General features: G+C 48.0%; 1 protein-coding gene across 1 annotated transcript in view; it reads right to left on the minus strand.

Moving 5' to 3' along the window:
- The window catches only part of LOC119379322 (band 3 anion transport protein-like), a 160,548-nt gene extending 147,396 nt beyond the window's left edge, over positions 1-13,152 (minus strand). Inside the window, 2 exon segments of the mRNA XM_037648600.2 lie at positions 7,337-7,413; positions 13,137-13,152. The gene's annotated coding sequence lies outside the window, so the exon portion shown is untranslated.
- Positions 13,153-15,149: the final 1,997 nt, after the last annotated feature.

Below are 15,149 nucleotides of genomic sequence, written 5' to 3' on the forward strand. Positions count from 1 at the left end.
ATTTGTTATAGTGGCTCATTTTTAATGAACATCTTTTGCAGATTTGATTAAAAAATTCGTGTCGAATTTCCAGACCGCGGTGCCGGCGATGCCGCAACTGCGAGCACACCGGGTGCGCCGGAAGGTGCTGCGGGCACGCCGGAGCTTACTGCGCCACGCAGGACCTCGCCGCGTGAAAAACAGTGTGTCATCTGAGGAGAGCAAGCCGACTGATGGTCCATCGCGCGTGATGTGCAGTGCTTGTCGCATTCTTTATGATATTAAAGTGGTCATGATAACGCTGCCAGCGTTCCCCTCAACGCTATAGCTCACGTCATGCTAAGCAGTGTTGTTGCGGGTCGAGGATCGCACATGACAGAGACAGCGATGAGCGTCAAGCCAAAATTACAAGAAAGACAAAGTCAAAATTACAAAGAAGGCGACAAGCATCGCACATCACGCGCGAAGGACCGTTGCTGGGCTGCTCCCCTCGAATGACACGCCATCTTTCCCGCGGCAAAGTCCTCACGCGGCGCGCCATCATGAAATTACGTAAAGGGAAGATTCGGTGTGACGCAGTATACGGACCGCCCTTCCGACGCACCCGGTGCACTCAGTTTCGATATCGCCGGCACAGCGGTCTGAAAATTCGACGATGGATCTTTTGAACTACACCAAATATTTTCGATTTTTTTTGCTAAATCTCACAGATTTTTTTGTAAAGCCCGCCTGTAAAGTCAAACTAAATGCGCAGAGGAGCGCCACTGGCATCCGTCAGTTACGCCCAGTGAAGGGACGGATTCAAATTGTCCCATCAAAACATGGCCCACAGCTAAAAAAAAAAAAAAACACAAGGTTTTTGTAATTTGCCAATCAATGGGTGCTGTTCAGCGCTTGCTTAAAATTTACATCAGGTTGCTAGCGATGCCCGGAGCGTCACATCAGAGGTTCTTTTTCGTTAATTGCTCGGGGAACTGAAACCAGCCTGTAGAAAGAATACTCGGCACGAAAGGCGTTACGCTTGCCTAGTACAGCGGATACTGTAAAACTAAAACACAGAAAACAGCTATTCTACTTATATATGTAAGTAATTATTTTAAACAATGCTGGCTTTACGTATTCACGATTACTAAAGGTACCGGCCTGTCCAGAGTTCTCCAGCACATTAGAGACAGCATTTCCAGCCGTAGGTGCTCCCATAGACGCTGTAAAAAACTCAAATTATTAGTAGCGAAGCTCCTTAGGCCGGCACCCCGCCGTCGCCGTTGAAGACAGTCAAACAAACAGACAAACATACAAACAAACAGTGTTGAAGAAAAACGTCATAGACAAACAGTGCACCGTAGGCTTCTCTAAGTGCTTGCAAAGGAGCACGAGTTGCGGACACTATTACACTGTTGCCGTCATAAAAGCTCGAAAAACAGAACGCATTGAGAATAACTACAAACAATGCCAAACGCGGTTATAATGTCAACAAACGTCATGACAAGGGCACTGCCGAAGCTGACGACGAACACAAAGCCGGAGTGGCCAAAGCAAACGCATAAAGCGCCAAAGAACCGGCGAAAGCCTTGCCAGGCATCGTTCGCGACGAATTCCCCCATTGGGCACAGCTGAAGCCTCCTTTTCTTTTCTGGCAGCCGTTAAATCTCGACAGGTGCGGGTGAGAACACTTTCGCACAAAAAAGTTTATCTATACCGAAAACAGAGAAAACAGAACAATGAAAAAGAACCACTTACCAAGTTCGTCTAATCTTCCATGCGATCCGGGGCAATGATCACAGTAGTCACACCGTACGTTAGCTGAAGCGAGCAACGTTGGTTCACAGTCACAACCCACTTCTTTGCAGCGGCCGCGCGCTATTCCAAACAAGTCCACGTTCAACGCTGATATGTTCGGAAGCGTGTCCAACGGGAATAATGGTATAAATTTGGCGCGAAGCCGGCGACGCGAGGTAACACACACGGCCAACACCATGCACCGATCACGACGCTATCTACGTAACGCATTCCCGACACGCAGCGCTGCAACAAGAATACATGTAGAGATACCATAGAAACATGGCCGCTGCTTCTGCCCCGAAGCATGATTCAAACTTTCGGATCCGGCTACTCGCACTTAAACAAGACCACGTCCATTGTGAGTAAAATAAAACAAAAGTTTGTGACCAGAGTTCGCTCTTGGCAAGAGTTATGTTGCATTGAAAGCTATCATTTTTTATTGAAGCGTGGCGAAAGAGATCATTGTTGCTTCAGACCACTGCCTATTTCATCAATCCACAATCCTCGGCAATGGAGCGGCAGTATGTGGCTTTTCGGTGTACCAAGACCGCGCTGGCGAGAATTGGCGCGTTGGGCCACCAGTGTCGATGTACAATATAGCAACGAATGACGTATTGCAGATGTTTTTTCTGTACATTTTATGTCATTCCAGTTTGTTCAGACGCTTGCTCGCGCCGTAACCGAGTTTGTTTAAATAATAGATATTTTTAGCCGAGTGTCGCTTACGCTCAGTCCCGCTTGAGTGTAATAGAAGCATTTTGAGTGCAGAGTTACTGTATATACAGTTACTCAATTCGAGTGGGCCGAACAGCCGGTTCCGGGCTTGCTTGGGGGTGAGGCGCGGTGTGTGAAAGTCCTATACATAGTTTTCATGTGACGTCACAGATAGGTTCTCTGCCACCGTGACTTTTATCTCATTAGAGAGTGTCAGTGTAGGGGACGACGCACAGTCGTTCTGCCCCTGTGTTATTTTGTGCTCTCCCGCTTTCTTCTGTTCGCCAGCTGCGTCAAGGAAAACACAAATGAACGCTAGAGGGCTCCGGCATTATATGTAATGTCACGGTTTCTCACTCCACGCGTCTTACACGGCATTTCAACCAGGTTGTGCTCCAAGATGGCTAACAAAGTGACGTCAATTAAAACTGCGATGCGGTCGAAGTGAATAGGGTTGCGTTGTTTGGGCTGTGAGGCACACGTTCCCTTCGAAGCGTCCTTGTAGGATGCAGACCACGTTCGGCAGGGACGCCGATGAGCATCCCTTGCGCCACTATAACGTCCCCACCACGTCACACAATATCACGGTACGTGATGACGTCATTACGTCATCACTTAGTAAAAAGTGAGCCGATCATGGAGGCGGTGCAGAACCAGGGAAGGTGCAGAAAGCTTGCAATGTATCCTGTCCTGGAGGCAGTCCAAAACCACATTAGGTGCATAAAACTTTCGCAGGCGGACGGGGGAGAATGAATACATTGACGGAGAAGAAAAAGATGGCTTTCGCCTTCTCATACGGATATGCAAGGGCACACGTGTGAGAAGAACGCTGATTTTGTGATACTCGAGAAGTCGGTTATTGTAAGTCTTTCAATATTCGTCGTTATTGTCGCGCAACATTTGCCTGCGGGCTAGTTCCGGTATGCCATCCTGCTTATTCCTCGAGTGAGGCGCCTTGAGGCATAATTTGTAACTCAGTAATGTGCACGTTCTTATTAGGCAGACTAACCCTGCGGGCACGAAGGCAACTTAGCCTGCACTTTGCTCATGTGTAATTTGCGAACTTCCACTCCATTAGTTAGGTCTCCTTGGAATCTCGGTTATAAGTTACCAAAAAAGTGTATGCGTTACACATGGGTTACAACATATAAGTTACATGCCGGGGTAACGGATAAACTTCCGAGGTAACCGATAAACGCATCCATTCGCAGTTTATTTCGGCAATGTAACCGATAGAACGAGACGGAAATAATGAAAACATCAAAACTATGAACGATGTAACCGTTATTTTATCCGTTACTCACTTTTATCGGTATATTTATACGTTACCGTGGTAAGAGTGTACGCGACATTTCTGTCACAGCCGTTTGTCCAAGTCCGTTTCTCTTAAAAACCTCAGCAGTGCCTTCGTCGCCTTCAGCTGCGATGTCTTCTGTCGACGACATGCAAGAATTGTTTCAACGGACATTTTTCTACTGTCAAGGGGCGCTAGAACAGACACCAGTGACAGTCTCTGAACATTATATACCGGACAGTCGCACAGGATGTGGTGTAGCGTCTCCTCGCAACGACAGGCAACTCAAAGAGCGTATTTACTTTATAACATTGTCTCCAGGGTAGTCTCCATTCGGCTGAATGCACGTATGTCAGTGCATGATTAGCCGTTACTTGTTCATTCCCCCAACGTATGTTTGACTTCAACGCTCAACTAATCGAAGTCATCGACAAACGCGTTATTGGTGAGCGTGATGATCACTAAAACAACTATATTTGCTGGAAAAATGCAGATAAGCCCGAAAAACGCGACAAGCAACCGGAAAATTCTAAAAGCGACTCGGCGAGAAAAGAAGCCCAAATCCGCTTATTATAAGCGGAACTGGCAACTCTGCACACAGGGGCACACGTCCACGACAAGAGTTGTCCAACATCTCGGCACAGTCGTGAACATCGGCGATAAACGTGGATATAGTTGCGCGGAGATATGTACACGTATTTCGATACAGGAATGTAAGCACTGGTCATGTCAGGTAACTATATATGCTTCAGTCTTGAGCGTACTTGGTAATGTCCATTATACCAGCAGACGCCTAACCAGAATGGCGACGCGCGGCAAGCAGCAAAAATTAATATGGCGCAGCACACGACATTATAAGAATTGCGAGTGTAGCACACAACAGTAAACGCGATTGTACCGTCGCCTTCTGTTTCCTTAGGCGCAGCTGATAAATAACACTTCAGATATCAAGCGCACAAAAAGAGTACAAGGTATGCTTATAGCGCCTCACTGTGCTGCGGCAGAATGTTGTCCCTGTTTCCTTCATTTAAACGCTACAGCTGCGAAGCCGTCTCCAGCACGCATGTATGTCGTGAGCAATATGAAAGGGAACGCTGAAATTACCTTCAAGACGCCATAGTGACTGAAAGCATTTGCGAAGCACGAAAGCGTTCAGAACACCAAACGTTCAATCCAGGAAATGCACCTCTTGTTAACAAATACGCCGGATTTGTACGCGCACATCACGAGTAGTCTGTGCTTGTGCTTCGTTGCAGTGTTCCCTTTTATATTGCTCACGACCGTACGTGATAAACAGTGTAGTAGTCGTAACGAAAAAAAAAAGTAATTAAATAAGTCGCTCGTTACGAGCGCATGAAAGGAAGCCGTGACCACCCCGCGTTGCTTATAAATTAAGGCAATGCGTTACCGTGACCGTTTCCAAAAAAAAAAAGGAAAGGGGGGGGGGGTTAGCACGCGTTACATATCATCGTTACTCCATGGTCAGAAGTACTAGGCAGTGCGTCTTCGCTTCAGGAACTCAAAGGAAAAATTTTATAATGGTCGTATTTTACATACAGCTTCTATAGCCAAACAGAAAACGAAAAAAAGGAAAGATGTTACCCGCAATATTGATTTAACGAGAAAACGTTCAACGAATATGCAGGAATTTAGTAATATTAGTTGCCTAACGTTACTCCCATCTGATGACTTCTACCTCTGTGGGGCATGGTGAAGTCATTTTCTCAATAAATTACGTGAAATTATACACCAGACGAGACTACCATAAACGCTATCTCATGCAAAGATACCGTTGCTAGACTCTCAACAAATATACAGTAATTAATTCTGAGATAAGTGTGGTGTTCCGAAATGCTCGACGTGCTTCTATATTCCAATAATAATAATAATAATAATAATAATAATAATAATAATAATAATAATAATAATAATAATAATAATAATAATAATAATAATAATAATAATAATAATAATAATATGTGGTGTTTAACGTCCGAAAACCACGATATGATTATGCGGGACGCCGTAGTGGAGCGCTCCGGAATTTTCGACCACCTGGGGTTCTTTAACGGTGCACCTACATCTAAGTACACGGGCCTCAAACATTTTCGCCTCCATCGAAAATGCAGCCGCCGCGGCGCTACCAAAGCAAAAGTGCAAATAATTTAAGCTAAGAAATGCTTAAATGGCATCGTTCCGAAAAATATATTTGCTGACACACGCCCAGCATTTTTTTTATTTAAGCCTACATGATTGCCGCAAGGACTGCGACATTGGAACATTGGAATGGGTGGGGGGGATTTAATAAATAAACTTAACTACAGTCGGTTACAACATAAGAATAAATGTACGTAAGCTCCGCCCACAGCCATCGCTGTCACACCCAGAGAGAATTTACATAGATGCCCAACCCAATTGCAATTGCTTAATCATGTGACGTCACGAACCTCTCGCGTATTTCAAGTATAGGTGACTTTCCCATACAGGCACAGGTTCCTGTTCTCGGTCAAAAACTTGAGCCTCCTGGCAAATTCCAAGCAAAGATTCCAACTTCACTGCTCAGCCAAACGTAACACTTTAAGAAGGGACGACAAACTTTTGATACGCGTAGTACTTACATTAGCAGCGAGAAAGTGCTTACGGTCAGAGCGGAAGCCATCAAGCGCCACTCTCTTGCACAAATGAATGACAGGCGCGCCGCCGTACTGGGGGCGGAGCTTGTGCGCATTCCTAGGTAGTAAGCGACTATAGCAACGCGACTGTTCACGTTACGGAAAAATGAAGCACGCGTTACCCGTTACAGTTTCAAAACGGTAACGAGCACGTTACTAAGTTACCAAAAAATTGTAACGCGATACCGGCAACGCCGTTACTTCTAACGCGTCAACAGTGTTGGCGTTCGATCACTGGTCGAACGGCCGAAAGTATATAGTCAATCTGGACTTACGCTCTAAACGCCGAGAACCACGCACGTGCGGCAGGCTTCAGGCAATCTAGTCCGGAGTGAAGCAAAAGTTGGTCATCAATTGGCGACAGCCTCATCTGACAATGGGCAAAGACCAAACCCGGCAAACGGCTCCTTTCGACAGATATATCGACAGCAGTATCCAACGCATGCGAAACGGAAAGACGCGCGAAAGAGAATGAATGCGTATTTGACAACTAGCCTGGAAACGCAAAGGAAGGCAAAGCGGCGAAAACACCTCGTCTCTGCAGGCGACAGAGAAAGTATGCCGCAGCTAAGCACGAAGGGTGCCTGGACTCCGTTTGCAAAATGAGCCTCAGGAGCAAATACACATTCTGCTCGAGAAAAACATCAGCGGCCAGACTATTTGCTCGAGCTCAGCAGATCGCCCCTGAAGCACAAGTTACGGAAGAGTGCGGCACGAGTATAGGCTACACGCGCGGCCAAAATTCAGGCGCAAGCAAAAGCCGACGAAACAATGAAAAGTGCAAAGACCACTCGACGATGACTCAGGCTGTTTTGTGAAGCGCGCAGTTTTCTGCGTCGTTCTCGGGCTTCCACCATGAGGTTGAAAAACGCGAAGCCGGGCAAAGAAGCCATACCTGTTGCGAGACGGTCCCAGCTGCTGCGCTGCTCGTCCGTCACTCGGTCTTTCCAGGTTCACGCGGCGAGTCGGCGCCTGCGGGAGGAGAGGCGAAACCGTCAGTTCAGCTTCTTTGCACAGCACGCGAGGGGAGCGATCACGTATAGGACAAACACACGTACTCCTTTCAAAACCACAACGTCGCGGGAGAGGATCGGCTCGTCGCAGTCTGCTTGCAGCGTCGTTGCGTCACACATTCAAGGCGCGACGGCGCGCGTTGCATTCACCGCGAGAAAACTCGCGACTGCAGAATCGAGAAAAAAAGTCCTGCGCGATCGAAGTAGCAACGAGACAAAAAAAAGCGGCAGCCACGTGATATTATGCCAAGCGAGTCGTTTCCGCTGAGAGAGATTTCAAAAACATCCGCGAGAAGGAGAATGCGGGGGTGAATACGATCGAGCAATTTTTGCAGAGGAGAGGATCACGCCGCCCTCGGGTCTCGTGGCCGAGCCGCGCAATCAGGCTGACCGGTGGCACGCGCCAATGGCCAATCACGGGAGAGGGGGGAAGACATGTCCCCAGAGAGCGGCGGAGAGCGCGCAATATCGGCCCGCACCAGATAGTGCCGCCGCTGCCGATCGGGGCGCATACCAGGAAAAGAAGAGCGAGCACGGCCGGAGGCACCACAAGCCGCCGGCCTTGCCGGCTTTCCCCCTAAACAGTATTCGCTCGACAGTGAGAGGACGCGCACACAATAGCAGCTTCGGCGATTGACGCACCGCCGGACCGGTTGAAGCGGTAAGGGAGCAATGAAATCGCGCATAAATCGAAACAGCTGCTGCTCGAATCTCAGCACAACAAACATTCCCGACATACATGCGTGCAACGCGTTGCGACTGGAATGGGAACTAGCCACGGGTGCAGTTTTACACGCATGAGGCAGCTGCGTCGCGCATAGTTTCAAAGCGATAGCGTTAATTGAAGAGCTCGCTTCGCAGGAATTCCGGTGTCGGCGTCGTTGGTTGTGAGCGAAAAATTAGCGTTGTCCGTGAGCGAAAAACCGAGAAAGATTTAAATAAAGTAAATAATAAAAATCTTAGGCTCGAGTGAGCATCGAACCCAGGCCGCCGGCGTGGCAAGCAGGTGTTATACCACAGAGCCACGCCAGTGCTTGCAACTGCTTCGCAAAAAAGACACTGTATGAATGTCATGTGCTGGGAAAAGTCTTCTTATCGCATGTAATATTGCGTGGGAGAAGCTCAGTATCGCACCAACACATGTGAACCGCGCAACGAGTGAGTGCTGTTACAAAGCGCCCAACTGTTAAAAAGCGCTCAGACATATTTAATCATCAGCAAAAGCATCAACAAAGTTAGCAAGTGCGTAGGTTCGCGTGTTGCTTTACGGACGCGCAGTGGGCGCTTCGCTGATTCGCAAAAGGAAGAATTATGATGTAATGGGCACTGCGCAACTGCACTTCCAGCAGGCGTTCGAGGATAGTTTGAAACGGTCAATGTTACGCGCACAGACGTTAGTTTCCTTGCGGCACAGTTGAGGCATGCACCTAGAACCGAAGCCAGGATAGCAACTGAGAAGGCGATGCGCACGGGACCCGATTACGCTATCGCGTTCAACTATTAAAGGCGAAGCTCAAGCGTCCTCCAAATTTTTAAAAAGCTCCAGGTCTAACCGCCACTACAATTCACATTCAATCAGCTCGTAAGCGCTCAACGTTATGTGGCGCACAAAGCGTTCTTTTCAATTTTCTTTTTTCAAGAAAGCGTCGTTATACCCCTCACAAAACTGGACGGGCCCGCGGCGCCTGATCTCAGAGGCCATGTATACTACATTGACCCTTCCAAATTAGTTATGTTGCTTTTACTGGCGCAATTAAGCAACTATGGCTATGCTGCGTCATCAAATTACTGGTGAGAAACAGTAAGCTACGATTGGCTCTGCTACCACATGGATTTTGTCAAATCCACGAGCTTGTCAAGTTTCAGGCGTTCCAGTGAGGTTATGCATTCTCTTTAAAAAGCTCACTTTCTTTTCTATACACTGAAAAGCAATAAATCCCAGCGCACATGCGCAACCACTGCGAGTTGTTTCCTCTGAGCGAATTATTTCTAATAATAATAATAATATTTGGGGTTTAACGTCCCAAAACCACCATATGATTATGAGAGACGCCGTAGTGGAGGGCTCCGGAAATTTCGACCACCTGGGGTTCTTTAACGTGCACCTAAATCTAAGTACACGGGCCTCAAACATTTTCGCCTCCATCGAAAATGCAGCCGCCGCGGCCGGGATTCGATCCCGCGACCTTCGGGTCAGCAGTCGAGCGCCATAACCACTAGACCACCGTGGCGGGGCAGCGAATTATTTCGCTCAAAACAAAAATTACTTGCAATGTCACGAACCCCATGCGAAGCCAGGAGGACTAAGTTTAGACAAATTCATGCATATATATCCTTCATCTTCGAGCTGGCTGAACAGCCACACTTACATTTCTATAGACACCGGCGCAAGACTTTATTCCATTGTTTATTGTCAATAACATATCGACGCTTATCAGCGCCCTCTTCCAACTCCATTGGCCCCGCCCGCCCGTCTTTTTTTTTTTTTCATCAGAGTGTAATGAAACAGGTATACAGTCGCACTGGCGTCAGTCGTCAAACGACAGTGAGTAGCGAATGGCCCAACATGAGAGATGGCACCTGTGCTATGACGTAAGTAAATTTTTTCCTTTGCCGAACACGGCTATCAGATATATTATTAAAAAATGAACTAGTAAACAGGTTTATTCTGTTCAAATTGAACCGTGTGGCTGCAAGGGTTCGCCCCTACGCGAGGGACTTCACGCATTCAAAAGACCACAAACTAAACTATAAACTAGCGAAGATAATGAAGCAATTAACATTCATTCGACCAGCACTCTAGTGCGCAAAATCTGTAGTACAATGCGAAGAAACACGTCCTTTTTTATTTCTGTTGTTCTTTTTTGCTATAAATATGAAACGTCGGTGCCTGTGGTATGTTATACAGTCAAATTGTATGGTCACAATGAGTGATCAGATCGTAACTGAATAGGCGACCTGATTAGTCATCGTAACTGCAGTGTATGCCTTTCTTTCTCGGTCTTCGCTTTTTAACCAAAAATATGATGACGTTAATGTTGCAAACAGTGAAACGATAACTTACAAGAAAAAAAGCTTCGAGCAGAACAATTTTTGGGCGCGAGAACCGAAAATAAGCGGCTCGTTCTCTTTTACTTCGCACAGCCGCTCAAACCCGGTTTCGTTGCGTCCGCAAACTAAGTTTAATCTCAGATGGCTGCTTAGTATGGCGACGACGCGGAATATATATACGTTCACGTTGAGTGATACGGTCAAAAAAAAAAAAAACGAAACACACGCAATTAGGTCGAAGTCTGGGTCAGTTGGTACATGACGCTGAGGCAAAAACCAGTCAAAAAGACGCCGGACAAGGGGAAGAAGTGACACACACAAGGATTGGACTAGCAACTGTCGCAATTGCCGATGCCAACCCTGCACCACCCCGGATCAAGAGCGGACGGTCAAAGCGTGCTTATGTGGCTATACCAACTACAGGGGCAAAAACACAAGTACGGGCAAAGCGGGAAAGCTTTGACGATGCAACGAAACCAAGGCGATGTTTAAGATATTGTTGCACGCAACGCGTGCCAGGCCGTTTCATCGTCAACGCATTCGCAAAACTGAATGCACGGTCCCTTCATATACGCTGAGAAGCAATAGAAGCGCTCACCACGGTCGCACGTTGCACAGCGGCTGCGCGACGTCTCGCATCACGTTAAGTGCATACTTGCGGTCTAAGCCTTACACACGGATCGACGACGGTTACACGAAGACGGTCACATCCGCTGCCCCCTTATCTGTCACACGCGACGGGAGAAGCCGTGACTCATTGACTTCGGCCCCACCAATATAATTCGGTCGACGCAGAGCTGCGACTGCGTGACAGGCGCACGCACACAAGTGGCAATAGCAGTGAAAACCGGAAGCTGCGGTTAACTCAGCAACGGTCAAAACGCTCACGTAGAAAGTGCAGACTGCAGGCAAAGAACACGGGGATGGGCAGAACGTAAAACAAAACGAAAGTCTCCGCTTCTGTTAATCGCGCGTTGAGCCAGATTACCTGTCCGTCAGGTCGATGTGCCCGCGGTGGCATCAACCCTTCCCTCACGCGGCCCCTAATGGTCCTCCGAAACGCCGCTGGTTGTACAGTCAGCCGCGTTCGCTGCGGCGAACACAAAAACGCCGCCCACCGACCTTCGACGCGGCCACGCAGCAGCCAGACGCTCGGCTCAATAGAAAAAGAACATACAGAAAGACCCGGCAGCCGACGACGCGGGGCTCAAGATAGCGCCGCTGGCTGGCGCGCCGTGAGACAGCCGTTTGCCTCCTCGGCGAGCTGGAAAAACAAAATCAGCTCCTGGAGAGTCATCACCGGCGGGACGTTTCCACGCACCCTTTCCGGCCTTGACACCGTGCCTCAGGTAGTGAGCGCCCGTTGGACCCTGCTACTCGAGGCACGTAAAGGAATCCGTGTTCACCGCAAGAAACTGCACGCTCCATTCACTCCGTCAATGCTACAACGCACGCGTAAAACGATGCAATAATAACAAAGAGTGGTTTGGCCTTGCCTCCTGTAGGCGTATGCGACTAGTAATTTTAGAGATCTAATCGGACAGTTCAAAAGTGAATAAAATTTAGAATTATTTCTGAAGAATCAGCAACCGCTTTCACGATTAACATATAAAACGACCTTTACATCCCGGTATGTTCAAAACATTAGCAAGTCTCGGTCATTATAATGCACTTTATCGAGCTCTATGAAAGTACAAATAGAACATTATGAGCAAATCAGTAGTTCGCATACAGGAGTGATTGGCGAGTTCGCACGATGGCGGCTTAGTCGAAACTTAGGCCAAAGCAACGTCTGTACACAATGACACTCAGGATTTATTTTGTCGAAACTTTGCTTCAATTATATGCTTGAACGCACATGTGCGGCAATTTGAAATACTCGAAAAACTTCTGCGTTTACGAATAGTGGCTATTCGTTATTCGGAAGTTTCGAATATCTCGCATAGCAAATCTTTTTTTTTTTTTTCTGGAACTTGGCTGTTACCTCCGGAGTCATTTCACATCGCAGCCGCAATTAACGCGGCAACATCGCTTAGCGAAATCTGCCACATAAGATGGCCAAAGAACGCACAGACATAAAGCGGGTAATTCTGAACGGAAATTAAGAGCGACAAACACAGACACATATTTTCTCTTTAAGTCTATCACGCTTCCTGAGCTAGTCTTGTTAATCGTAGTCATGAAGAAATGACACAACTGAAAGCCAAATGGTTTTAATGTAAGGCTCGTTCTATGGCTAAGTAATGTGCAGAGCTAAATCGCGAAGGAAAATAATAATTAAAACAGGTACGAAAGAACAGACACTTGCCCGTATCAGTAGTTCCACTCCTGTTTTTTTTTTTTTTTTCCTTCGCTCTTTAGATTTACCTGTTTATGGTTTACTGCTATCGAAACCACGATCAAAAATCATCGCAAAACGAAAAATCGAAAGTAACCATTGCGTAATCCTCAGCCTGCCCGACGTACACATCTGCCAAGAGCGAATTATCCAAGTAATTCGGACGCGCAACCTCGGCGCCAGAGACATGCGGTTCTGACAGCTGTGCGAAACCACGGTCTGGTGAAATACGGGGAATGGTGAAATACGTGGCCGAAATTATCGGACGAAGAGGGGGAGGGGGGCCGGCTTACCGACAGATGCGCGTCCAATCAGCGAGGGCCGCGGGGAAACAAAGGAGTCGTCATCGCGTGCTCGGGTCCCATAGCGGAGCGATAGGAAGGGCGCGTGTACCCAAACTTAGCAAATGACGGTTCATCGCGAGCGGCTGTCGCCGAGAGCATTCGGAGGAGGAGCCAATGAAAAGGGCCGGTAATACATCTCCATCCACACGGCGAGCGCCCTTGCCCCGGATAACAAGGCGTCCAATGGGGCGAGCTACCATTGCAGACCGGCCGACTGAGCCCAGCCGCAGTGTCGCGCGTGCAGGGGCCGTTTTTCATTTGGCCAGTGAGTGGCTCATGCGCAGGAGCTAATCCCCCAGAGCTTTGCCTCCGCGCACGGCCAAGGTCAGTCCGCGCACCAGCTCAACGACGGGATAACACGAGGCAGCAGGGTTTACGTCAACGGCACGTACTACCTGATTAATTCGTTTACGGCGGCGGCCGCTGCAGCGGCCCGGCAAAGCGGACAAACATTCCACAAGTACGAATCGACCGACGCGCTGGCGCCCTACACAAGTGAGCCGAAAGCGCGAAATATAGATCGCATCACCGGCTGCTCGTGTAGCGGTACTGCACTAGGATGAAGCAAGGGAAGCCGACAAACCGGATCCCAAGGAGCACACGTGAGTCGATCGGTGCGTCTGTGCAAACGGGAAGATCGTCGCACTCGCGCCACGTCGCGCTGCCGAGGAACGCCGATTAGAAGGCAGCAGATATGAACAGCATCGACTGGAAACTGATGAATTTGTTTCTGGAGAAATCTCTACAGTTTTGGAGGTGTTATAGACGCAATTAAACACATTCTATTCAAGGAAAAGCACAAGGAAAAATGTTTTTTTGAAAGACAGCAGGCCATGAGACGACGGTGGTCAGTGGGACAACGCGTGACCTCCTAATAAACAAGGACTGCGCACGTTGAGCAGTTTGTCACGCCGGATGGCGAGAGCCCATATATTTATTTTAATAGGAGACACAGACGACGATCGGCGTGTTCCACCTCACACGGTTTTCAATGGACTCCATCATCGCAGATAACTTCATTATTGAAAGCGCGCAGGCATGACCTCAGAAGGTGTCGGGTTCAGTGGTCCGTAAGACGGGGTGCTTGCTCACAATGAACGAGATCTAAAAACGTGAGCTATTAGGCAACGGATTACTAATAATAATTATGGTGATCATAACAATGATAATAATAATAATAAATGCAGTGAACTTCGGGCGCAGCGTAGATTGAACGAAACTTCGGAAACACAGTAATGTCACGCGCTGCCGTGTGGCGGACTGTCACATCCCATTTAAGAAACAAAAGCCAGCAGGAAAAGCAAGAACATGTATTAGCTTAACAATTATTTGTATAAGCTACACAGTCAGCTGAAAACCGGAATGGCAACGCCTTGCAAATAACTGGAAGCTAGCTTTCCCCAAAAGCACGAACAATGATCGTTAGCGTTGTGTCTGCGAGACAAGTTTATGTCGCCGCCGTTTTTTTTTTTTTTCTCTCTCTCTTCTTTCTTACATCTATATAAAGCGAATGAAACAAATGAGAGAGTGGTTTCCGCATCGGCAGGGAGAGGGAGAGAGGTGGGGGGAACTGTTAAAGCTAGATGCATAAATAGTAGCGAAATGGTCTATTCGTCTACTTACTGCACGGCCTAGAGGGGAGCGGAGGGCACCGTTATGGCCAGCACGTGCCTTGGGGCGAGAAATCAGAATCATCAAGTACTGCAATGGGATCCTTCTCAAGGTCGAATCGCCGTTAGAACCGCGCTCAAGAAAGGGCACCGAGCATGAAACAAAAAAGAAATAATGAACTGGCACAGAGAGAAGTGCATGGGCGAAGAAACGTGAGCACGTAAACAAGAGACAGGCGGGCGGCGGGCATCAAGACGAACGAAAGGGAGCGAGTAAAATTATCCCTGGATCGAGGGCGCGCGCAGCTCCGAGAAACTGTAAGTAGGCAGGAGCCGTGTGGCAGCAATTAAC

Source organism: Rhipicephalus sanguineus, chromosome 1, assembly GCF_013339695.2.
Source record: "Rhipicephalus sanguineus isolate Rsan-2018 chromosome 1, BIME_Rsan_1.4, whole genome shotgun sequence".
In the NCBI taxonomy this organism is placed as follows: Eukaryota; Metazoa; Arthropoda; class Arachnida; order Ixodida; family Ixodidae; genus Rhipicephalus; species Rhipicephalus sanguineus.